Source organism: Lepidochelys olivacea, assembly GCF_965140295.1.
Source record: "Lepidochelys olivacea isolate rLepOli2 genome assembly, chromosome: 1".
In the NCBI taxonomy this organism is placed as follows: domain Eukaryota; kingdom Metazoa; phylum Chordata; order Testudines; family Cheloniidae; genus Lepidochelys; species Lepidochelys olivacea.
Window position 1 is genome coordinate 134,004,195 of NC_140411.1, and position 27,104 is coordinate 134,031,298.

Genomic DNA, 27,104 nt, shown 5'->3' on the forward strand with positions numbered 1-27,104 from the left:
TGTTTTTTAAAGGGTTTTGAGTGGAGCTCTAACGATAAAGCTGCCCTATACTTTGTTGTTGGTTTAAAATAAAAGGTGTGGGGAGCGGAATCTGTTGAGTTAGGAACTATGTACATATATGTGAAAGATATTTCATTGCTCTCAGGAAGAAATGAATGAATTCCATTCAGAAGTAGGACACAGGGAACACAGTGTATTCAGATTCCTCCTACTGTGTTTAAATGAAGATAGTGTTAGACTGTATTGCCCAAGACAGGGTTCCATATCTTTAAGCAGATAACCATGAACTGTTTTGTTAACAATGATTGTATGTGGAAGCAGCTTTTTCATCTTTGAAATTTCAAGCTGTATCTCAAATTGGGTCATGCCATTTAGTCTAAATGAATCTCACTGTCTCTTAAGTAGTGGTTGGGGGGAGAGATTGGAACAAAGAGTTTCACATGAAAGCACTTGAAACTGAGATTTCTGTGACTGTATTCACACAAGGAAATTGCATAGTATTTAATGCCCTACAATATACTTTATTACACCGGCTAAACACCTATGACCGTTTTTATTATTGTTAATATGGGGGTGGGGGGCGAATTCCTTGTCACACCCTGGCACAAAACCAAATCCAGTGCTGTCATAATAGCCGCCACTTGTTAGCTGCATTCCAAACTACTGGTTGGCAGTGCACACACATTACTTGGAACTTGCTTCTGTGACTAGGTAGGTTTTTCTTGCCTTTTCCTTTTAGATTCACAAACCAGATCAGTTGAAACTTACTGCTTCTGAATAATCATATTTAATGACTTTTTCCCTGGTTAAGTATTGAAATATATACTTATCTGTGTGACTATTTAAAAAAAAATTATAATTGAATCTACATTGATACTTTCCCTTTCACATAAAAATGAAACAGCGTCGAGGTGTGAGGAGAGGTATAAAACTGAACTTTTTGCCGTATTCCAGTGTTTTGTTTTGGGTAAAGTAGTGCATTTTGCGTATTATTAGCATCCTAGCTCTGCTAGCCATGTCCCTGTTTACCAAGGAATTCAGCTGGCATTAACCCAGATTATGTAAAATTTCTTACTAAGCTTTTGAGTATATCCCAGTGCTTAGCTTGAAGTGAAGATCCATATCATTTCTTGCTGAGAGAAGCAGACTCCATACCAGCCACAGGCTTCTCTTGTGGGTCTAGTGCCTTCCCTTGACCTACAGCCATAATTCAAGTATTTAAAACATCCAAAGATTGTTTTCAAACTTTACCCATTTAAAAAAATAATCTTTAATACGTTACTGGAAAAGGCAATAAAAAAAAATTGTAGGTTCACGTTTACCTGGGTCTTTTAACAACTCCTGAGCGTTGAAATTCAGCTTCAAAATAGACAACATACTCTGAACCAATAGTAATGTAATAAGCTATTTCTTTTTGTTTCATTGTATTGCAACATCTCCATTTTTCCATGCCAGGGGCATGGAAAAAATAATAAACAAAACAATGTTAGTACATTAGCTGGATCATGATGATTTCAAGCACAAGTTGGGTTATTGACTTAAAGTGTAATGGGCCTAATAGAAAAGCAATTGTTTAAACAACCCCTCTCTGTGTAGCCCATTCCCTGTTCTATCCCATCTCATTCTCTTTCCCACACCCCAATTATACAAGATCTAAATACATTATTCTTTAGCAGCTTTGCTTTTAAATCAGGAAAAATAGTTTTAAAATTATTTTTTAATAAATTTATTTAAAAATATTCTTGCTACATTCAGCAGAGCTTATATTTTTACAAACAAAGGCTCTGATCTTGCAATCTGATCCATTTAGGAAGACACTTGTAACCCATGTAGTCTCACTGACTTAAGTATGTGCAGGGGTCCACCAGAGAGGATCTGACTGCAGCATCAAGCCACGGCCGGTACAAAGAAACAATAGTCTATTTTATGCCATTGCACCTATCTGGCCAAGGATTGAAACATCTGGAAATTGTCTGTGGATTTTCAAACAAACAAAAGCCCCAAACAAAAAATCCATGAGCTTTCTCAGAACCAGTAGTTCTTTGGTGGCACACTGTTACCCTCCCGAAGAGCATTTGTGCTCATGGTCTGAGTATTCTTGGATTTTCACTCCTGGGTATTATACTCAAAATTGCATAAGAAAATTTGCGGATGATACTAAACTAGGAGGAGTGGTAGATACAGTGGCAGGTAGGGATAGGATACAGAGGGACCTAGACAAATTGGAGGATTGGGCCAAAAGAAATCTGATGAGGTTCAACAAGGTTAAGTGCAGGGTCCTGCACTTAGGACGGAAGAATCCAATGCACCTCTACAGACTAGGGACCAAATGGCTAGGCAGCAGTTCTGCGGAAAAGGACCTAGGGGTGACAGTGGACAAGAAGCTGGATATGAGTCAACAGTGTGCCCTTATTGCCAAGAAGGCCAATGGCATTTTGGGATGTATAAATAGGGGCATAGCGAGCAGATCGAGGGACGTGATCGTTCCCCTCTATTCGACATTGATGAGGCCTCATCTGGAGTACTGTGTCCAGTTTTGGGCCCCACACTATAAGAAGGATGTGGATAAATTGGAGAGAGTCCAGCGAAGGGCAACAAAAATGATTAGGGTTCTGGAACACATGACTTATGAGGAGAGGCTGAGGGAACTGGGATTGTTTAGTCTGCAGAAGAGAAGAATGAGAGGGGATTTGATAGCTGCTTTCAACTACCTGAGAGGTGGTTCCAAAGAGGATGGTTCTAGACTATTCTCAGTGGTAGAAGATGACAGGACAAGGAATAATGGTGTCAAGTTGCAGTGGGGGAGGTTTAGGTTGGATATTAGGAAAAACTTTTTCACTAGGAGGGTGGTGAAACACTGGAATGCGTTACCTAGGGAGGTGGTAGAATCTCCTTCCTAAGTTTTTAAGGTCAGGCTTGACAAAGCCCTGGCTGGGATGATTTAATTGGGGATCAGTCCTGCTTTGAGCAGGGGGTTGGACTAGATGACCTCCTGAGGTCCCTTTCAACCCTGATATTCTATGATTCTATGAAAAAATAATAATCGGAAAGTTTTCCTTGAGAGCAGTGGTAGAATTCTCTTCAGGAGAGAGAACAATATTTTGATCCACTGGAGAATTTTCATTTTGTTCCAATAGTTTAATCACCATTTATATATTTTTGCATTATTTTTAGCATCACATAATTCCATAGTATGTATGCATTAAGTAAGTGTTTTCTGTATTGCATCTCCAACGTTTGTGTATAGCTGGCTCGTCAATCAGATATAATTATTCAGTGCTGCTGGGGAGACTATGGTATTGTATGTTTTTTTTCCTCACCCCAAATAATGCACATTTTTTAAAAAAAATATGTAGTAGCAAGCTGACATTTTGACTTGGGAAATATTAATAGAATAGGACCCACAGTACCAATGATTCAGTCATCTGTCAGCCTGATAAATTCCAGTGGGGAAATGTAGCCCACAGGGCTTCCAGCTAATTATATTTAAGTTGTTTAGTACTGCTAGGAAGCAGCATCCAGGCAGTTGCTGAAAGCTTTGAAGCTGTGTGTACCATTCGAGTGTGTGTTCAGAAACTCATTACCCTTTTGTGCTTGTGTTAGATGGATTTTAGGAAGCTGACATGAAATAGAGAGCAGGAATCAATATCTGAAAAGACATTTTATTTGCTTCTGATCCATTTCCTGATTCAGAAGCTGCTAGTCTGTAATGTTTTATACAATAACTACATATGAGGGAAAATGTTATTTAACTTCACTAGGTATTGGCCATACAAATCTGTTTATAATGACGTGCAGCAAAACAGAACAAGTTAAGCTCCAGCCATGCCAAAGTTATAAAGGGACTGTCCATACCCAGAATCCCAAGTGGCAGCAACTGCCTAAAGTGTCTTACTTATCTGTGTCTGGTAAGTTTATTGCAGCTGTTTCTGTCAAAGCCTGATCTTGCAACCGTTATCCATGCCCTTGCAATTTCTGGATTCAAATCCTGTCAGAATGCTATATGTTACCCTTTAAGACCTCTTGGAAATCACAGCTTGTGCAGAATGCAGCTGCCTGCCTGCTTGGCAGTGCTAGCTACAGGGAGCACATTACATCAGTTATCAGATGACTATGCTGGCTTCCTCTTTGTTTCCCAGTCAAGACAGAAACTGTATGGAGCTTTATAGATCAGTGTCAATAATGTGAATTGCATCTGGAAGCAAACTCTCTCACCGTGTATCGCCCACTGGTTGGTTGCAGCTGAGGTGAGAGTGCTAAAAGTCCCTCCCCGCATCCAAACTTCTGGAGATCAAAAGCAGACAGTTCTCAGTGGTGGAGCATTCTGAGGTGTCAAATTCACTTCACTTGCTGGGTGGCAGTCCCAGGGCTTATCTATGCACAGAAATTGCGTGGATTTAATTAACCCATTTTCCACATTGATTTTGTTAAATCAGTGCAACCTACTGGTGTGTAGGTTTCAGAGTAGCAGCCGTGTTAGTCTGTATTCGCAAAAGAAAAGGAGTACTTGTGGCACCTTAGAGACTAACAAATTTATTTGAGCATAAGCTTTCGTGAGCTACAGCTCACTTCATCGGGTGCATTCGACGAAGTGAGCTGTAGCTCACGAAAGCTTATGCTCAAATAAATTTGTTAGTCTCTAAGGTGCCACAAGTACTCCTTTTCTTCTACTTGTGTGTACACTCTCTTAAATTGTTTTAACGGATGGCTGATAAGACACACTTGAACAAATTTAAGAGTGTTCACAAAAGGAGGTTGCAGCCCTTTACATCAATTTAGAAATGGATTTAATAAAATTTATGCAATTTGTGTGTGTAGACTGGGACCAAGTCTTCCAGTCTTTTTAATGAATGGTGCATGGTTCATCTTGTTCCTCGTGTTTTTACTTCAGGTGGGGTTCAGTGGAGAATGCGGTTTGATATTTCTGAAAGGGGAGTGTCCCTCTCCCCCCCCCCCTCAGATTTTTAATGAGCATTTTGTTTTCTTTCTTTTTATTTTATTAACTTTTGTATATGTTACTGTAACTCTTAACAGGCCATTTTATAAGTTAAGAAATAAATCTCATGAATAGGGTTGCCACGTGTCCAGGTTTTGACTTCTTTGTCCAGGTGCCATTTAGGGTTGCCAGGTGCTTGGTTTTTGACTGGAAAGTTCTGTCAAAAAGGGGACCTGGCATCCCTAAATGGTACTCAAACCAAAAGTACAGTTACTGCAGGGTGGTGAGAGGTGCCAGGTGATTAACCCATAACAAACCCTGCTAAGCTGGTGCTGCCTCCTACCTACAGGCAAGCTCCTTGAGATGATCCAGTGAGCGATGGTGGTGGGGGTAGAGGAGCAAGGGGTGGGGCCTTGTGGGGAGCAGGGGCAGGGCCTCAGGTGTACAGTTACCAGCAATTAGAAATCTTGCGATCCTACTCATGAGTAAATACCAGGAAACAGAACTGTTTTCGGAGCTGGATTTTTTAAGCATAGAAATTAACATTTATTTTACTAACCCCGAGGCTGCGAATGAGTTATGTGAATATAACCATTGTCTAAAGTGCCTTACTCATTGTCCATGTATATCCTATATTAATATATATTATATATCATGTGTATCCTATATATCTATAGCTATCTATCTTTATATATTGTGACAGGGTCAGGCCAGATGGCTATAGGAGAGTAATAGAAGGCAGCTATATTAGCCCCAGGCTAAGTAGGTCCCTTTTCCCTGGGTAAGGTAACAGGGAAGGTTCCAGAACAATCAGGAACCTTCTGGAGACAATTAAGACAGGCTGATTAGAACACCTGCAGCCAATCAAGAAGCTGCTAGAATCAATTAAGGCAGGCTAATCAGGGCACCAGGGTTTTAAAAAGGAGCTCACTTTAGTTTGTGGTGTGTGTGTGAGGAGCTGGGAGCAAGAGGCACTAGGAGGTGAGAGTGAGAACGCGGACTGTTGGAGGACTGAGGTGTACAAGCATTATCAGACACCAGGAGGAAGGTCCTATGGTGAGGATAAAGAAGGTGTTGGGAGGAGGCCATGGGGAAGTAGCCCAAGGAGTTGTAGCTGTCGCACAGCTGTTCCAGGAGGCACTCTAGACAGCTGCATTCCACAGGGCCCTGGGCTGGAACCCAGAGTAGAGGGCTGGCTCGGGTTCCCCCCAAACCTCCCAACTCCTGGTCAGACACAGGAGGAGTCGACCTGGACTGTGAATTCAGAAAAACGGCCAAGCTGAGGGCTGCCGTGAAGCTCCAAGGCGAGCAAATCCGCCAATAAGCACAAGATCCACCAAGGTAGAGCAGGAACCTTGTCACTAATATATATATTATATATATATATATCCTTCTGTTGACACAATCCTAAATTAATTGGATCAACAAGAGGCAACTGCAGTTCAAAATCCTCATGGACTTTCTGTCTCATATTTTGAAATTAGCCTTATTTCCATCTTCCATTTCCTTTCACATACTCTCTTCCTCCAGTGGAGATCAAATTCACTCTGGGTTTTACTGGTTTTGTTTTGTTTTGTTTTTGATTTTTGGTATGCAACATCACACATCAACTTTTGGCTGCCAGTAATCCTTTTTGTAATATTTTCTTGTCAGGCTGAACAAATCATGATGTTACTGTTTCTCTCAGTTACCCCCAGACAGCCAAAGCCTCCCCAGACACGTTTATTATCTTTCCTCCAAAACTATGATGTGCTGCAACAAATACAGTATTTACTACATCAAGATGTAGCACAGGGAAGAGAAGGCTGGACCTACTGAGTCTCCATATGGGTAAAGCGTTGAGCAGAATAAGTATTTAGGAAAGACTCTGCAATTAAGATTTCTGATGGTGAACACCTATTTTGGCTCCTATAGGGCTCTTGTGTAAGAGGAGGTCACAATAGGGTACCCAAACTGGTTCAAGACATGTCATTGTTGTGATATTGATTCTCTTAATTGAACAGGTGTTCCCTGCATTTGAGAGAGGCTGTTCCGGTGAAAGGGAGAAAGGCTTCCTATTGGCAATGGAATTACAGCTATAAGCTTTCTCTGTATTAGATACATCTGCCTCTAGCTCAGCAAGGCTCTTTTGACACCTTAGCTGAATAATGCAGAACAGAATTCTGCTACATCTATTGTATAATTGAAACATGAATAATAATTCTCTCAACTATACATGAAAAGAGAGACTGAATTATTTCTGTGTGATTGGACCTTGATACCAGTTCATCACTTCTGGTCCTCAAGAATAAGACTAACATTTTAAGGGTGTTTTTCCTGTTAACCTGTTTATGAGGGAAAGCTTTTATTCAATCATATTGTAATTATTTGTCTCAAAGTTGATTTCATAATTTGTTTTTATCTAGCTGACTCATATCTATTTTATGTTGCCCTCTTCACCGGATGTGACTTTGAAGATGTCTCATCAATGCTAAACCAGGTCAAAACACCCTTCCAAATTCAGTAGATGCATGACTCAGGGCTTGTCTACGTGGAGATTTAGCAAGCCAGGGTCTGGATGTATAACATATTAGCGTGCTGCACACTAACTGGTGATATGGACTCTGCTACCACACACTAAAAGTTCTGTAGTGCAGTTTGACCTGCTCTTTCAGTGCACACTGCAGAACTTCTAGTGAGCGGTAACAGGGTCCATATGACCTTTTTTGTCCAGCAAGTTATTGTGCTATACATTCACACCCCAGCTTTCTGAACGCTAAGTATCCGTGTAGATTAGCAGTTAGAGACTCAGGTACTATGGTGATGGGGCAGTATAAGAACCTAGACACACAGATGACTAGTACATCAAACAAGGAACGGTTCAGCTAGCTGTTCATCTTTTTCAGGTAAATAAATTGATCTATGAATAATAAAGTGAAAAATAAAGTGAAATTGATCACTTGATGATTACTTGTTTTGTTCATTCCCTCTGGGGCTCCTGGCATTGGCCACTGTCAGAAGACAGGATACTGGGCTAGATGGACCTTTGGTCTGACCCAGTATGGCCATTCTTATATTCTTATGAACACCATGCAGTTTACTAGGGAGAGATTTTTATTGAGATGTTAAAAACCCAGCTCTTGACTAGCCTGGGTATAAACATTGCCCCTTTTTTGTAAGAGTAGTCATGCCCAGCACAGTATGGGTGGAGGTTTTGGCAACAAGTTGGTTGTTGCCTGTGTCCCAGAAGTGGCTGCATTTTAGTGCTGCTGGTGTGGTTTTATGTAAAATATTAATCCAAAAAAGAAATTAAAAACCCAAATCACTCTCAGCAGCTTTGCAGGTGGCAGCACATTTAGTCTTCTTGATTTATATACTTTTTAGGAATCGCTTCATATATTTTTAAAGCATCTTTCAGACATGATATCTTGGGTTTTAGTTTGCCGGATTGTGACATATTTAACGATGGCATCCTGCAGTTTGCCATATATTCTGGTTTCCGTACAAGTACTAAAGGTTACCCCTCAGGGACTGTTTGAAAATATTAAAGCTGCTTATCACTTTGAAAGGATACAAAACATTCATTTCATGTATTAGGTAGACGGCACATCTTTTCTAGAGGCTGAAAGTTAAATTCCTCCTGTGAGGCTTCTCTGGTTTTGTGTACTACTGAAAGTGGCCTGCCTAACTTATATATAAAAAATAAAATAAAATCCATTGCTAGAAGGGGAAAATATAAATTAGACACACACCCACACACACTAATATAATGGTTTAAGGAATAGTGCTAGGGAAATGTATTTAAACACTAGGCCAGTAAAATTGGCATCTGGTTTGCCCTGTCTATGGTGGCTGGTCAAATCAGGTAAGAAATGGTTTGGTTGGAACTGTGCCACAATTGTGTTTAAATGCTGTTCTGAAACATGAGGCAAGATTTACAAAGGTATATAGGCATCTAAAGATGCAGACGGGTGCCCAATGGGATTTACAAAAGGACCTAAGCAGGTTAGACACCTAACTCTTACTAGTTTTTCAATGCGAGTAGGCACCTAACCTGCTTAGGTGCTTTTGTAAATCTCATTAGGCACCTGTCTGCAACTTTAGACTCCTAAAAACCTTTGTAAACCTGGCCTGTGGATCCGAAATGAATGTATGCAGGATTTAAAGGGAGACTAGATAAGGAGCAAAGGTGCAGTAGATAGATGTACTCACCTTTCACTTCTGAATAAATATGGACAGGACCAAATTCAGACTTGGGGTAAGTGGATTTAACTTCAGTGACTTCTAGATTAAAGGCCTAGGTCAGAGTTTGGCCCAAATAGAGATTTCTGCTCAGTCATATCCAGGATGTAAGTATCTGATCTGGATGTAGATAGAATGGTGGAAGTAAATATATTTACATATGGTCAGATAAATTATGATTTTTGAGTTGTAGAGAACTATGTGCAGTGTTCCCTGTGCTATGCTAGATCTAAGCCGGAGATACCGGTCCCTCTCCAAAAATCCCTCCCCCAAATGGGTGGTCTTTTATGCCTATGAAGGCCACGGGGAACAGAGAAATAAAATCAGTCTTCACACAAAGTTTTACATATAGAGTGTATAGCCATTGAATATCTATGTCCTTCTCTCCAATAAAAGGTTAGAGTCCTTGGATGAAATCTTGAAGTCACTGGACTCAGTGGGAATTTTGTCATACATTTCAGTGGGACCAATATCATCTCTTGGCTTTTTTCTCCTGTTGTTTTGCATGACACAACAGTGTTGTCTTATAAATGTGAATTAAAGATTGAGAGTAATGGTGGTTGACAGACATGCTCAAGCATATTCTGATGGCTGATTTTCATATTTTTAGGAATGGTGCAAAGTCTAATTCCAAACCACAAGCATCAGACATATGATTATAGAGTATCAGAGGCATATGAGAACTGCTCTCCTGTGTTGTTGTTTACATACAGTCAACTTCTTTGGCATTCTCGCCGCAGAAGATGTAATAATGACAGAAAAGAGAGTTAAAGCCGTCTCTCTGACGTCTTTTTTTAAGCAGAAAAAAAATTAAAACTTCCAGGCTATTGTTATGTGGCAATATATGGCAGTTAAAGCTAACATTTGAAGTATTTCTTTTTTTATTTTGTTGTAAAAGGACATGCCAGGATACTTTGGGTCTCAGAAATCAGAGGGGTTTTTTTTATATACATCACAGTAAGTTAGTATGCAAATAGAAAGTATGATTGTTTTATTACCTGTATCAATGTTCCCTAAACAGTGGGTTGCAAGAAGGGTTGAGATGGGTTGTGTGTGCCCTGGAGGCACTACCTATCCCTCTCTCCCCTTCTTTCCGCCCCCCTCCCTCCCCCATTTCTCTCTTCTGCTGGTCATAAGGAAGCGGCCATAGCTGGCGAGTGGACAGTCACAGCCTGGCAGCGCTTGTAGCCCAGCCACAAGGAGAGAGGAGCTGGCTGGGGCTGCAGGAGTGGGACAGGGCTGCAGGAGTTAGAGCAAGGGGGCTGGGGGGAGTGGAGCAGGGGGCTTGGGCTGAGAAGAGGAAGGGAGATTGGGGAGCAGGGGGCTAGAGGTCTGAGTGGGGTTGAGGGTGGGGTGCAGGGAGCAAGGATTATGGTGGGTCCCCAAAAAAGGCAAAAGGCAGTTGGTGCGTTGCCTTTATAAAATGTTTGTGAACCTCTGACCTATATTACTAGCTGGCTAGATGCCAGATGAAACTCGGGCCCTATTGTGCTAGGCACCAGACCAAGACCCTAGTAAATGGTCCCTGCCTCAAAGAGTTTACCATCTATTTAGAGAAGAGTGACAAAGAGTGAGAGAGAGGAAGTATTAACTGTCATTTCACAGCCAAGTCACAGAGCGTGTTAGAGAAAGAAAGTGCCTCTGGAACCTAAACATATAGCACCAGAGCTGTGTGTATATTATAAAAAATATTCAAAAACAAACCACTCCACTGCATGCACACACTCCCCCTTTGGAGAGAATGAGAGAACAAACACATGACAGCTGTTAGTCATGTTACTTAATGTGCTACAGGAAGGTGCCCAGATACTAAGGTGATGAGTGCAGTATAAGGACCTATATAGAAGAGAATGGAGATTAAATGACTTGTCCAAGGTCACACAACAAGTCTGTGGCAGAGCCAGCAATTGAACCCGTACCTTGTAACTCAATCCAGTGTCCTAACCACAAGACTAGATTGTAGTCTCTGTCCATAGGCAGTTCATAGATTCATAATGTTTAAGGCCAGAAGGGATCATTAGCTCATCTAGTCTGACCTCCTCTATATCCTAGGCCATTAAATTTCACCTAATTGAGCCCAATAACTTGTGTTTGACTAAAGCATGTCTTCCAGAAAGGCATCCCATCTTGATTTGAAGACACCAAGAGATGAAGAATCTACCACTTCCCTTAGTAGCTTGTTCAAGTGATTAATCATGCTTGCTGTTACAAATTTGTGCCTAATTTCTAATTTGAATATGTCTGGCTTCAGCTTCCACCCAATGGTTCTTATTGTGCCTTTCTCCAAGAGATGGAAGACCCTTTTAAACCCAGTATTATCTCCCCATGAAGGTACTTATACATTATAATCATGTCACCTGTAAGTCTTCTTTTTGATAAGCTAAAGAGATTGAGCTCTTTAAATTTCACACTGCAAGGCATTCTCTACAGCCCTTGAACAACTTTTGTTTTCTGCATCCTCTCCAATTTTTCAACATCCTTTTAAAAATGTAATCAGAAGAACTGGCTGCAATATTCCAGTATCAGTCTCATGAATTCTGTATAGAGAGGTAAAATCATCTCCCTGTTTATTGCTTCCCTGTTTTTACAGCCAAGCATCACATTCACCCTTTTTGCCACAGCATGTAAGGGACCAGGGTGTTGGTGGTCTGGCCTAGTGGTCGCTGCTGGGCTTGGGTCTACACATCAGGGATAGTAGTCACTGAGCAGGAGTCAGAGGAATTGCAAGAGCCAGGTTCAGTAAGCAAGAATCAGGGTCAGAGGCAGTCCAAAGTCAGAGACTAGAGGTCAGAGGTAGTACCATGCTGGAATCAGGGTCAGAGTCAGGCCAGAGTCTGAGATGAAAGAGAGTACCAGACTGGAGTCAGAAGGCAAGAGTCAGTGTCAGGCTTGGGATTTGAAACTGAAGATCAGGAGACAAGATAAAGTCTGGAGTCACAGCAGGCCAAAGTCTGTGTGGTTGGCCAGACAACTTCCTGGGGCAACTCCCAGAGTTAAATAGGGTGCTTGGCCGGTAGAGGGCCGCAGGGTACTGTCCCTCTGTCTCCCTTGGGTGGTACTTCCTGCAACACCTATTCTCTGCAGTGCTCGCTGGCTCTGGCTCTGCATGGCCTCCCAGTGGCACTGTGGGAAGTCATCTGTCCCAGGTTCTAGTCCACACAGCAAATTTGATAGAGAAAATCTGCTTTTCAGAAAGTAAACTGTGTATAGTAAAATTCTGCTTTCCCCCACTAACACCGTCACCCCCCTCACTACCACCTATTTTTGTTCCTTTGCTCTGCCAGTGAGGAGATTATCATTCTATTCTTGAGTAGTTATCAGTACGTAGTTTCCTCCAGTCTGTCAGCTAAAATAAATCTGCTGGAGTCCTTAGCACCAAGAACACAGGATGCTCTCGCCTCCTGGGCCGTGTGTTTTGCCACTCCAGTGCTACTAACTTCCTGAATTCTGATCCCTTGATTTGGTGCCTGATCCTGCAGTAATGACGTCCATGAAAATGTACCACTAACAGCAATGCTGCAGGATCTGACCTTCTGGGGTCCCTTTGACCTTCTGGGGTCCCTTCCAACCCTGATATTCTATGATTCTATGATCAGTCTCTTGCCTTGCTTCCAGGAGTCCACTGCGTCTTCTCCATAAAAGATTTCTATAACACATTACTAAATATCCCATTTCAATTTACTGTTAATACTTGACAATAACTGTTCTCATAACTGCAATGATCAAAATACAAAACCAAAACATTATCTTGTGATTAGCACTTTGATTTTTTTTTTTCATGTATCCATAAATTAGATGCAGGAAAAAGGGTTAATATAACTTGGAGACATTAAATACTTACAGAGCTAAAGAGAGATGAAGGTCTCTGGCCTTCTGCTAATATCCTTGAATTATGATTGTTCCGCCTGTTTTCACATCAACGCAAACAAATAAAATAGCCTCCCGACTTTTTATAGAAATGGCAACATTTGGGTCCCAACTGTAGTCAGTAATATGGCTGACGTGTTCCAGCAATAACCCCTCTCTTCCAGCAAAAGCTTGGTTGTTCCTTTTTCAGTATGTGTTGCCAACAGTGTTAATCTGTTAGCAGACCCCCATTGTAGACAGATCCCCATTGAAGTCTGCAAGGCACTACATGGGCTAGGGGAGCCACCTGGATCAAGTCTAATGCCTTTAATAAGCAATAATAATATAAATCATAATGAATACTTGTTTCTATATAGCAAAAGTGAAAAGATGAATGGCCTTTAAATGGGTCTGTTGCTTTGCTAATAGTATTTTTTGAGAAAGCTATTGATAAAAGCAGGCAATGATACAGTGCACCAACATTTGTAAGAAGCCTTAGTCTGACAAATTTATGAGTATAATAAGAATGGAAAGCATTAAATATGCAGTCACACAATATTTAAATAAATCAGAGCTATAGTAGGAGCCTTTATCTGCTTTACAGGATGTGTTAAAATCAATGATTCCTGCAGAGGGATAGAACATGGATCAGTTAATTGTTGTCTAGACCAGCACCATTATAACTTGTCTTTTGTTGCATGCACAAGTATCAGGATATTGAATATGGGCTAAAAATTTAATATTTAATATTCTATGAGTTTTTCAGTTAAGTATGGAAACAGGGATTATAACAGTATAGTCTTCCAAACATATTTAGGGTACCGCCTTCCATATTTACAAAGTCACAGTTTTTGGAGATGTTTTGTAGAAGGGGATCATAATGTTCACAAGAGAAGAAATGAAAGAAAAACAGCTTAACCTCAAGCTGTCAAGATGGCTAGATGGCATGAAATAGCTTAAATCTCTCATTATTCTATAAATATATGGGAGTACACATTCATTAGACAAACTCAAAAGGCTTTGACTTTAGTTAGTGCTATAGTTTTGTCACAGTGGTCACAGAAACTGTGAATTTGAAGGAAGTCCATGAAATACCCCAAACTGAGTGAAATGTTTCCAAACTGAGTGATGATGTGACCTCGTGCATGCAGGTTTGGCCCGTCTGTCCCTCCCTCTATCCTCCATCCTAACCTCAGTGGTGTTGCTATCTTGTGCGTTAGGTTGCAGCACCCGGAGTAGGGAGCTGAGTCCAGCCCCAAAGGACAGGAGGCACTACTGAGAGAGTGAGTGCAGTGTGGGCTGACTCTACAACACCCTGTCCTACTGCCCCCTTTCCATGACTCGTTTTTTCCCCACACCTCTGCAGTTAAATGTATTCAAAATTTCTGTGACAATCATAGCCCTGCTTTTGTCCATTCAGGAATAGTTCATCTGTTGTTCATATCAAAGTTAATTGGAACAACATGGAAGGCCTGATTTCCCTATGGCCTGGTCCCTTGTGGAATCATTTACACTTGTGCAAAATGGGTGTAGTAAAACAGTATGCATGTGGGTATAGAATTTGGAATTTATTATGTTTTACAGTCACCTTGTACTAATGAGAATGAGTATGTTGTTCAAGACAGGTGGAAAATCAGGACTGGATTCATGAAAGCTAACCTCTAATGATGTTGCAAATACCTTTATTTTATAAATTGATTGAGGAATTAAATGTTTCATTAAAAAAACACATTTAATGTGTGATTCTAGGAGCTATCAAAAGTCTTTGGAAAATAATATAACTCATTAAGAAATTAAATAAATCATTTTATCCTGATACATTTTATTGTTTTATTAGAAAGAACACAAGACATAAGGTGGGCAGAAGAAATGAGGCTTGAAATGTAGCCTGGGGTAACATCAAGAAGTAAGTTAGGCACATGAAGGCTGTTCCAGAAGGGGGCTATGAAATAAGGCTCCACTGGAAAGACACAAAGGAAGGCACAGAAACGTCTGGTATTTGAAGAGTGCAGGAAAAAGGCTCTTGTGGATATAAAAATTCTGGCACACCTTTCATGTTTGATTCCATAAAGATTTCCACCCTGACCTTCCCAGAAGACCAAGGGATGGATGCTTTGGTCTACCAAGCTCATTTTGTTCCACTTACTTGGCACAAAGTGAACTTAAACCATCTGGAAATTCCCGTTATAGGGGGAAGCTCTGCTTGCAGTAGGGAAATTGTCTGTATTTTATTCAGCTGCAACTCTGTTGTCAGACTTGAACAGTGCAAGTGACCATTGAAATGGCAGAATTTTGCGTTCTGATCCAGGTTGTCTTGAGGCTCCTGTTAGCGTCCTGAGTTGCTACAACCTGCCTCACAACCACACGTGCATCAGTTGAGCAGCATGAGTCTTTGTGTGTCTCTCTTCTATAGCTTTTTCTGTCACAGCTTTATTCCCCCATGGTTCAGATAAGCCTCCCATCTCAAAGGATATTAAAAATGATTGATAAACTGGAGAAGGCCAAGAGGAAAACTGACAAGTGCTCCTCTTCTGAGGCCATGTAACCCGGTCTGACTGGGTCTCTCTGCCTCTCATTCCAGACTTATCTACTGTCGGATGTGGTGATCTCAATGGTAACGCAAACCCCCAGACTCTCGACAGCAGCCTGCGAGGAACAGCATTCAGCAGCTCAAAGGTCTCACGACCAGGTAAACCAAAGTAATTCCAAACATGGACTTACCTTGAGAATGCTATTCTCCCATTCTCCCCACTTTCAGATTTTTCTCTGCTGGCCTAAATCCTGGTCACAGTTGGAGCACAGCATGGGCACACCTGCATTTTTGTAGAAAGAGTTTGGTTGTTAAGTCTCCACTTGCACCATCATTTAAGGCTAAGACAGTTCCAACTCCCTCAGTCTCATTTGATAAAAGGTCTATAAATATTGTTGGTCATTTTCCTGAAATTCCTTTTTATAAACGTCTCCAAATTATCAATATTGCCAGGAAAAAGAGCAAAGAAGCAAGCTGTCACTGATAAAGTGGATTCTGTGTTAGCTAGCTGCTCCAGAAAATTCTCTACAATGGAAGGAATCAACTCTCAGACATCTGCTGTTAAAGAGAGTGTATTAATTTTCTTACATTTATTTAGAACTGTCTGTCCATTTACATTAGGCTAGAGTCCTTACAAAATTATTTTTCTCTCTTCATGAGATCTGTCTTAATGGGTCCTGGAGAATTTCCATTTTGCTGGGTATGGTATCAAAATGTTTGCATGATACTTTCCAAGACGTCATGCATCTATCTGCAGGGTTGGGGGTTATGCCAACGAGAGCCTGCAGGGCACATTGTCAATGATCTGGTGCAGAATTCTTGGTTAAGTTTTGATTCCTTCTCTATATTGGTGGACTCCTATGGAGGGAACATGTAGATCAAGGCCTTAAAGATCTGTTTGGGAAAAAGACCTATGTAACTTCAATATAGGGGAAGATCAAGACTTTTACATACAGACCTACTCCTCATCCAAAATATGTTGGCTCACAATTGTTACAGAAACGAAGGATTGGCTATCATATGCAGGTGTAGCAGTTTATACATTCAGGGAATTCTGACTAGCTCTCTGGCAACTCCATATTAGGGGCCAGCTGGCTCCTTTTCAACAATGGTGTTCCTGCCTCAGCATCTCTAGCTTCTGGGGAACATTGTGATTATGGCTAGTTTATAAACTTTCTAAAGTTTCCTTCCATATGCCTTTCTTTGCAGATTGTTCTTTCTCCTTTCACCATTGTCCAGAGACTTTTTTTTCCTTCCCCTTTTTATCTCCCTTTTTTCCTTTGGGGAAAAAAGGAGAAAGGGATGGGGAGGGACAAAAGACAAAATGCCGATTTTCAATTCAAAATAAAAATATTTGCTGGAATTTGTTTCATTGAAAAATTAAATTTCTGAGGAATTTCTAATCAGAATGTCACACCGTACTAAGCCAAATGCTTTACAAAAGTCTAGGTGTATTATAATCACACAGTTATCTGTATCAACCAAACTTGTAATCTGATCAAATAATTAAATCAGATTTCTTTGACAAGACATATTTTCCATAGAACAATGTTGACAGGCCTTAATTATATTCCTACCCTTAAATTCTTTTATCAGTTGAATCTGATATCAGCTTTTTCCACTATTTTGCCTGGGATTGTTGTATGGCTCACCAGCCTATAGTTAGCTGGGGCATTCCCTTTTTGACTATTAGCACAACATTAGAAGTGTTCCAGTCTTTTGCAGTCATCCTGATATTCCAAGCTTTACTAAAAAATTAACATCAGTGGGCTGGAGGTCTGTTCAGCCAACCCTTTTAGAACTCTTGGATACAAATTATCCAAGCCTGCGGATATAAATACGTTTATCCCAATAAATGTTGTGTAATGTCCTCCTTAGTTACTAATGGACAGGAAAGTTTGATCATCCTCATTTGATACAAGTACATCATTCTGCTTCCTTCCAAATTTAGAACAAAAATATTTATTGATGTGTTTTCTGCATCATCAGTGGCGGATTCTGCATCAACAGGGGGCCCCCTGGAAAAATAATCTGCCACCCACGGTGGAAGCCCAGAGCCCTAGCCGCCGGGCAGGCAGGGTGAGAAAAGTCCCCATGCCCCAACCTTGCTCTGTGGCAGAAGTGCCAGGCGGAGTAAACCCCTGCGCCGTGACCCCGCTCCCCAGCAGCAGTGCCAGGCATGTGGGGAGGAGAAATCCCTCTCCCCCCGTGACCCCTGAACCCATTCCTGGAAGAAGCCACAGGACGGGGGAAGCCCCCGGCCACGGCCTGACCCCATCTCTGGCAGAAGCTGCAGGACAGAGAAACCCCTTCCCCCCCAGCAGCCTCAGCCCAACCCTGGCAGAAGCTGTGGGATGGAGGAAGAACCCCCTCCTCAGTGGTCCCCAAGCCAAGACCCTCTGTGAAACAGGGGTGGACCCTGGGGAAGGGGCAGAAAGGGGTGCAGCTGTTGGGCAGGGCCACAGGCAGAAGGGGCGGAACAAGGAGTGATCTGGCCCAGGGCCCCAGGAAACCTTAATCCGCCTCTGGCATCATTAACAGTTTTACCATGTGTATTTAGCAATGGGTCTATTGATCTTTGTTATGATTTTTTGTATATAATATACTTAAATTCCTTAATTCAGTGGTTCCCAAACTTGTTCTGCCCCTTGTGCAGGGAAAGCTACTGGCGGGCCAGACCAGTTTGTTTACCTGCTGCGTTGGCCGGTTCAGCCAATCGTGGCTCCCAGTGGCCGCGGTTTTGCTGCTCCAGGCCAATGGGAGCTGCTGGAAGCGGCATGGACCGAGGCATGTATCCAAGTAAACAAACCTGCCCAACCCGCCAGGGGCTTTCCCTGCACAAGCGGCAGAACAAGTTTGGGAACCACTGCCTTAATTCCTTATTGTCCTTAGCCCTGCCAGTCATGTATTTTTTTCCCGATGTCCTTAGTTTCCCATATTACTTTTCTGTACTTCATAACTTATAATTTATATGAGTTATATCTATTTCCCCCTTTTTCTGGTTGTTATATGCTATTTTTCTAATTGCTGCCTTCACTCCACTGAACCAGATTGGGCTTTTAGCCAAAGTTGTTCTCTTTCTTGATTTTTTTGAATCATTGCTTATTGGCTGTCTTATAAATTCTTTTTAAAGAACCCAGTTTGCATTCACATTTTTTGGTCTAGATTTTTCTTCCCAGTGAATTTAACTCATAAATTCTCTCATCTTTGGGAAATTAGCCCTTTTGAAGTACCAAGTGTATTTATTATCCAGTGTGTGCCCATATTGAATGTGATCAGGTCATAATCACTGGTCCCCAGGCAACCACAAGCTTCTAGGCAAGTGAATAAATTAGTCTTTATAATGAGGTCCAAAATAGGGTTACCTCAGATTGAGCGCAATACTTTTTGTATTAGAAAATTGTCATCTATAATGTTTAAAAACCAATAAAGTTTTGGTTTTCTTAACTGGTTTCATGAAACCTCCAACATATGTTTCCCCAACTGAAGTCCCTCACTACGCAATTATTCTTTTCACACATTACAGACAGGTGCTTATGGAGTAACTGATTCTGTTCTCTGGTTTGAGTTGCTGGTCTGTAACAGACCCCCCCACCCCTGCTCCTTCTGGAGCTTTGTTAGGACATTGATCCATATGTGTTCAAGATCCTGTGGTTCTGAGTTATTGATAAATCTAAACGAGTAACGATGTTTTCAATGGAAAATGCTACCTCTACCTCTCTTATCCCCTCCATCCTTCCTAAATAAATTATAACTAATGTGCGGTGGGGTGTATCCCCACCTTAGTCAAGATGGGGTTGAAGGCACAATCAGCTCACCTGGCAGACCTGCAAGGTCTGTCAAGCCTGTAGAGGGGCGGGGCTTTAAAAGGGAGACTCCCTACTCAGTTTGGGAGTGGCATTGAAGGACTGGTTTGTAGTTTAGAGCTCCCTGAGCCTCTGGAAGAAGGGATTGCTCACTGGGGAAACCTCCTAAGAGCCTTGGGGGCCCAAGTTCTCTGAGGAAAGAATGGGACCGATTCTTTTCTTTTCTCTTTGGCTTTCTGAAGTACCTCGATTCTGCCTCTTATTGGCTCTGGGAGCATCCTGACTTTTTCTTCTGGACTAATTCCTGCCCCTCCTATCTCCCCCACAAGGGAGCAAATGCTCTGAGTGTGGCACAAGAGGACTGTTTTCCAAACTCTGAGGCAAGAGTGGTACCCACCCTGTTACCCAGGGCCCCCAGGGAGGTGTTACCTACTACACTGTGACCTTAACATGCCAATCATGTGAATCATTCCACCAGGTTTCAGTAATGTCAATTATATCCAATTTCTTCTCATCAATGAGAAATTTGAGTTCCTCTTGCTTTTTGCCCAGCATTGGCTAGCATTAGTATATATGAAAATTTTCAGTTGGTTCTCATAACATTCTTTGCCCTGTCAGTTCAATTTGTTCACTGTAAGCTGTGTTTGAGTTGTACTGAATTTGCCTCCTTAGAAAGCTTTCCTGTTGTTGTTAGTTAAATGCCCTTCTGGCTGCTCCAGCTAGTTACAACCCAGAAGATTAGCACCCTCCACTCCCACACCTGTGGGATGCAGGCTGTCCTGTTCAGACAGTCCCCACTTCTAGTGGAATGTGGCCCAATTTTCCATAAAACCAAAATCTTCATCTTCACACCAGTGAAACAGCCAACATTTTACCTCCAGCATTTTCGGCCTTTTCTCGCTCATGGGACTGGAAGGAAATGACAACATCACTTGGACTTTTCTCTTCTTGGAATCTGAAGCTGTACTTTTACTAACTGGAACTACCCAAGAGCATAACTTGCATTGATATATCTTCCTCTGAACTTTTCCATTTTGCGGTAGCCCCAGGAGTCTTTTAATCTGTTAAAGGGAATCTGTCTGCCCAATCTATATTGACCTACCTTAAAGGCAGATGAGTCTGTACAATTTAATGATAGAATGGCTCAAGAAAAAACAGTTCTAGTAAAGCTTCACATAATTTTCTCGAGCCAAAATCTGTAAAAAGCCCTTTTTGCATTCCAGTGGGTTTTAACAAGTGAACCAGTGCAAGTTTGGTCAGAAAATTCCATACCAGTGGCTTACCTGAACCAGTAAGAGGGAAATAAAAAGCCACAGGCTTCTGTCTGAGTCAAGAAGATTGTTTCAAGGGACAGAGAAAAATCTCGCTGAGAGTTACTGAGCCCATGTCATGGGGCTCAACCTGCTCACAATATGAGCTCCTCTCTCTGCTACTGGATTGTCTCTGCCCATACACTAGTGAGGATAGATGGTCCATTGAAGATCTCTTCATCTTCCCACATAATGTTCAGTCAGTCAGGTGCACATCTTCTTAATTATATTATTTAAGAGCCAGTGCTGATTGTCTCCCTAAATCATCCTGTGCATAACATGGTGATAAAGATTTGGACCAAAAAAGACAAAGTTAAAGAGGTGGCTTGATTACATGGGGAACAAATATTTAATAATGGGCTCTTCAATCTAACAGAGAAAGGTATAATATAATGCGATGAGTAGAAGTTAAAGCTAGACAAATTCAGACTAGCAGCTATGAACAGTGAGAGCAATTAATCCTTGGAAAAATTTACCAAGGCTTGTGGTGGATTCTCCATCACTGATCACTGAAAATTTGTTTTTTCTAAAAACTATGCTCTAGGAATGATTTGGGGGAAGTGCTATGGCTTGTGTTATACAGGAGGTTGGACTAGATGATCACAGTGGTGGTCTCCTCTGGTCTTGGAATCTTGGAATTTATGACCGATGTCAGCCTCATAGTTCTCATATGGCCAAGAGAGCCCTGTTACTAGATTTGACCCAGCTATCCATTAAAAGAAGGTTCCTTGCACCACAAGTGTCTAACCGTATCAGAGGCTAGTTCTCAGTCTGGATTTCATGATCCTGGCCCTGATGGGGCTGTAGGGTAAGAGTTCTAGTTCCAGTTATGTAGGTATCTGACCTGTTATGGAAAGAGAATAAATTTTACACTGCTGATGTAACAAGCAGACACATTAGTGAAGATTTTAAAAAGCGATTAGTGATTTTGGGTGTCCAACTTGAGACATCTTAAAAGAGGCCTGATTTTCAAGTGCTGAGCATCAAATCAGTTTGTAGTGTCTCAGGTTGGGCTCTGAAAATTAAAGACCCCCAAATCACTTGTCATTTTTGAAAATCTTGGCCAATATTTATCATAGATATGGCAGTAGTGTCAAGAGGCCCCCCCAGGTTGAGACCACATTGTGCTAAGTGCTGTATAAATATATAGGAAATGAGAGTATCTGTTCTAAAGGGCTTGAAGTCTAAAAGTGTAGACATAACAGATGGATGAGCCAAACAAGTAGGCCTGAATGGGGCTTGTGGGAGGTGGTGTAACAAAAATAAGATGATGTGCTCAATTCTTAGCACGTCAAAGAGTACTCACAAATTGCCACCTGTCTAGATTGTTGTTTCATTTTAATGTATTATCTCAATACCTTAATTTTGATATCTAGGTTCTTTTTAGAGATAGTAAGTAATAAAGATTTTGTGCTTATGTCAGTTGATACTATATTTTTGTTGTTGTTAATTGCTTAGAAATGATGTTTCTTGAATACTGCTAGAATGTTGCATATGAAGTTTAATAGCAAAATATGTAACATTAATTTATGGTAAAATTATGTTCATGCATGGACTTATGTTAAGGTCACCTCTCTCTCTCTCTCTGTCTCTCTCTCTCTCTAATTCGATTCTCACATACGTGTGTGTGTGTGTGTGTGAATCGAATCATAGTTATATAAATATTTTGGTAGGTTTTCAGATGGCTTTTCTCTTTGTTTTGAGATTAATGAAGAAAACATTTCATTGTGAGTCAGAGTTAAGGTTGTTTGTTCTAATTCAATGTACATGTCTTTGTACTTGGTAAAAATGTGATTTATGTGATATAGGCAGTGTAAGATTTACCATGCAATTAACTATTGTCTTGTTTTTAAGTGCTTGAGTTTTGTAAGTTATGTGACATGTTAGTGCGCTGCTGTTACTCAGGAATCTTGATTTTTCTAAACAAAGGGTAACTGGGGTTTGTTGTTGGTTTGTTTGTTTTATTTATTTGGAACATTAGTAGTGCTATCGCATTGGCAGCTGGGGAAGCTTCCAAAATCACAGAGACAACTTGATTTAGCACTGTGGTCATTCATGTCTATATAAACATGATGAAATAGAAATGGTCAAACTACTCATTTGTAATTATATTCATTATCAATATAGTCCCTTTTTATTTAATGAACCATTCATAAACTGATTTTGATTTCTGAAAATGTATTTGTCAGCAAGTTTCAACAAATAATTTAAAGCCTATGGGACAGTTCATGAACTATGCACTTTGACTACTCAGTATTCATTATTCATAATGTATGGTTACTCACATAAGTCACATTAAATTGTTTCTGTTTGCTGAGTGGAAAATAATTAACTGCTGCTAGGAACTTTTGGAAAAATAAACATTAAAACATTAAAAATAAACATTGTTTAAACTTTCATCATTTTCAAATATTTCAGGAATATATACTGTGACACTCCATATAATCATTAATACTTCTCATGCAATCCATGAATCATAACTTAGCGAATGCTAGTTATTCATGAAGTATTAATGGATCAGCGTTTTCTTTTAGCACCCAACTACCTCTAGCAAAAATGTAGTTGGTTAGAATTTGAACGTCTCCATTAGAGAAACATTTTTTTATTCCTGTGAATTGCACTGAAGAGATGGAAGGAAAAAGAAAAGAAACCCTACTGTTCCATTGTTAATAACTTGCACAATTTTTATCATGAGATATATGGTGTTTTTCTTTCTACTGGAATCAGGTTATTACCAGACAATCTCTCCAGCTTTAATTAAAAATTAAAAAATTAGAAGTGGGTTGCTGAGAAAAACCTGAAAATATAGAGAACGCAAAATGTACTCTTTTTAAAAGTTCATGATGTTTAAATGAAGCTCATGATTGTTTGGGGCATGGCTCATGATTTTTGAACATTGTGACTTCTCAATACTGTTCTCTACGCTCCATTTGATTTGTAGGGTTCATCAGGATTCAGAGTTCAACATACCAATCACTTGCGAGTTGTGAAATTTGATGAGAAGAGAGCAGTGTGGGCAAAACAAATACCTCTACGGTAAAGTTAATAAAATGATAATCAGGCTCTGCAGTTAAGAAATTAAGGCATAGGGTACAGTAGGCCTGTGCCTAGGATCCCAATACTGGAGTCACAGAATAATAACAAAATCTTGGCTTTCATTTAAAAAAAAAATTGCTTGTTAGCCCTACTGGGGTATGTCTACACTTCACACTCAGTCTGAATCTGTGGGACCCAAGTTTATGGATTTGGTGTTTCCAAGCCTGTGCTTGAGCATCCATGCTGCATTGTAAACCTGGGTTTACAATGGCTGTACCTAGGTCTCACAGGCATGCTAACACCTCCGTTCTGCACTACACAGACTTTCTGACTCCAGATACCTCCCTACTTCAAAATGATAGGGCTTGGACCTGAGTCACAGCAGGACTCAGGTTCTTACCCATCCCCATGGCAGGATCTAGGATCTGGGTTCTGAGTGCTTGCTGACCCAAGTCAGACTGATTTTTGTGTGGCTCGGAGGGGAGCTTGGGCTCAAACCCAAGTCAGAGCCTGGGCTTAGTGCTCAGTGTAGACATTTCTGTGGATATGCAGAAAATCTTGAAAACAGGAACCTCGTGTAACTAATACCTGCCTGAGTCTGCAGACTGTGTGCATCAGGAGCTCCAAGAGGTGTGAATTCTACCATGTATCTCAACTCTGAAACCTGCTGCTGCCCAAAAGAGGGGTATGGGAGTAAGGGAATGGAGAGTACCATGTTGGGTGCGCCAGGATTCCTAGTTAGCCCTAATTTGATCCTGTTTAATTACTCAGAACAAGAACTGAATGATTGCTTTTCAAAGTTTTGTTCACTGGGTTTTTGTTTTATATTGATCGTCATCCTGATATTTACATTAGGACAGCGGTTCCCAAACTGTGGGTCGGGACCCCAAAATGGGTCTCCAGGGCTGGGGTTAGACTTGCTGGGGTTCAGGGCTGAAGCCAGTCTGAGCCCCACTGCCCAAGGCTGAAGCCCTCAAGCTTTGGTGCCACGGCTTTGGCTTTGCCCCACTGCCCAGGGTGATGGGGCTCGGGCTTTGGTCCCACTTCCTGGGGTCGTGTAGTAATTCTGGTTGTTAGAATGAGGTGGTGGTGCAATGAAGTTTGAGAATCCCTGCGTTAGGATATAAAACTGCAGTTACTATAATTCAACTAAATAAATATACCCCCAAATTGCTGGTCTTAAAGCCAGCTTCCCCAAACCCCATGCACAGACACATACTGAACTTCTAATCCAGTTCAGTTTAAAAAATAAATGACCTCTTGGAGGTTTCTGCAAGGAGATGCTAAGCTCCCAGAAGATGGCTGAAATAATATGTGTTTTAATCCTGGTAAGTTTATTTCAGATAAAAAAATCAAGAAAGCTCCTTTTAGTTTTCTACTAGGCCCTGATCCTGAATCAGGGTCTGCTAGCGTGGATCCAATACAGTGTTCTATGGATGTCTTAAGACCTGACTACACAACCCTGCAGTTAGGACCACAAAGTGATACACTGTAACTCCCCCATGTGGACTTTGCGAGCAGAAACAAAAAGATACCTCCTTTGCATTAACTTAGGCCTGTTTAAGAAGATGGTATTAACACGAATTAGGTATCTTTTAAAAAGAAAAGGAGAACTTGTAGCACCTTAGAGACTAACAAATTTATTTGAGCATAAGCTTTCGTGAGCTACAGCTCACTTCATCGGATGCATCTGATGAAGTGAGCTGTAGCTCACGAAAGCTTATGCTCAAATAAATTTATTAGTCTCTAAAGTGCCACAAGTACTCCTTTTCTTTTTGCAGATACAGACTAACAAGGCTGCTACTCTGATAGGTATCTTTTAGTTTGCTCATAGTGATCACTGAGGTGGGGGAGGAGGGAGGATCAACAGCGAAGCACACGAGTATGCATTCATTCATGCCCCCTAATTCCAAACTGTGGGGCCATGTAGACATAGCCTTAGTTAAATGTTTTCCTTCCTAACTGTAAGCTAGAAAAGGAAAATGTCATGTAAGTGCATTGCAGTGTTTATCTTTTAAATAGAGGTTGGGATGGGAATTGAAAACAAGCACTCACAGTTTGACAATGGCAAAATAAACATTTTGATCAGAGGTTTTTTAAGACCACAATTGAAACTAGATTTTCCTTTTGACATTTTTAAAGTCTTTTTTTAGTTTACAATTAGGACTGCTCTGGGTTCCTTCCTCCTTTCTCTTCCCAGATTGGATTATTCCCTGTATTATATTTATTGTTTAGTCATATTCATCTATCTTTACATAATATATTTTATTATTAATAAAATAAAGAGAAAACTGAACTGGTTCACAGATCTATTGAGGAGATGGGACAAGGAAAGAGGAGGGGAGGGCAAGAGAGCACGTCATCTAAATGTAAGGCTCTGAAATATGCATTCTGTGAAAGAAGGACTTGTGATTGAGTAGCTGGATCTCCATGTAAGTCCAGGAATGTGAGAATTAAGTCACAGGAACATACTTTCCTATGAATGAATGCTTGTGGGAGGAAATCTTGGGCTGTCTCTGCTGCCTATTTTCATGGAAGAACATGATGCGAAACATACTGTTACATAGTCCTAGTATGCATACGGAGACAAAGTTCCTCCTCTACTTTGGTGGGTCCTGCGCTTATTAGCGGATTTGCTTGCCTCAGAAATTCACGGCAGCCCTCAGTTTGGCCCTTTCGTGGCTCAAATCTGCCATTCACTCAGATAACCTCATCACTGGCCAGCATGGGGAAAAAGAGAACAACCCCCGCAGTCTCTGCTGATCCACCATGTAGGTCGAGGAACAGCCCAGAGACCTCCCCTCTGGTGGAACCCACAGTCCAGGTCAACTCCTCCTGTATCTGATCAGGAGTTGGGAGGTTTCAGGGGAACCTGGGCTCGCCCTCTACTCTGGGTTCCAGCCCAGGGCCCTGTGGATTGCAGCTGTCTAGAGTGCCCCCTGAAATAGCTGCGTGACAGCTACAACTCCCAGGCTACTTCCGCCTGGCCTCCTCCCAAGACCTTCTTTATCTTCACCACAGGACCTTCCTCCTGGTGTCTGATAATGCTTGTACTCCTCAGTCCTCCAGCAGCACGTCCTCTCACTCCCAACTCCTTACGCGCCCCCCCCTTTCCCCACTGATGGGAGGTCCTTTTTAAACCAGGTGTCCTGATTAGCCTGCCGGCCATAGTTGATTCTGGAAAGTTCTTAATTTTCTCCAGGTGTCTTGATTAGCTTGCCTGTCTTAACTGGTTCTAGCAGGTTCCTGATTGCTCTAGGGCAGCCCCTGCTCTGGTCACTCAGGGAACAGAAAACTATTCATCCAGTAGCCAGTATATTTGTCTTCTACAAGACTCCTGTACCCCACTGGTCTGGATCTGTCACAGTACATACTCTGTGTGAGTGTGCGCACAAATGTACAATACCTATACAAATAGA

General features: G+C 41.3%; 1 protein-coding gene across 3 annotated transcripts in view; it reads left to right on the forward strand.

Moving 5' to 3' along the window:
- The window catches only part of TBL1X (transducin beta like 1 X-linked), a 259,645-nt gene that overhangs the window by 138,824 nt on the left and 93,717 nt on the right, over positions 1 to 27,104 (forward strand). For 2 of the 3 annotated variants that reach the window (XM_084646525.1, XM_084646527.1), the window contains one exon: positions 15,585 to 15,692. The exons of the other annotated variant lie outside the window; for it this stretch is intronic. The gene's annotated coding sequence lies outside the window, so the exon portion shown is untranslated. The remainder of the gene's footprint in view (positions 1 to 15,584; positions 15,693 to 27,104) is intronic. 3 annotated transcript variants of the gene reach the window in all.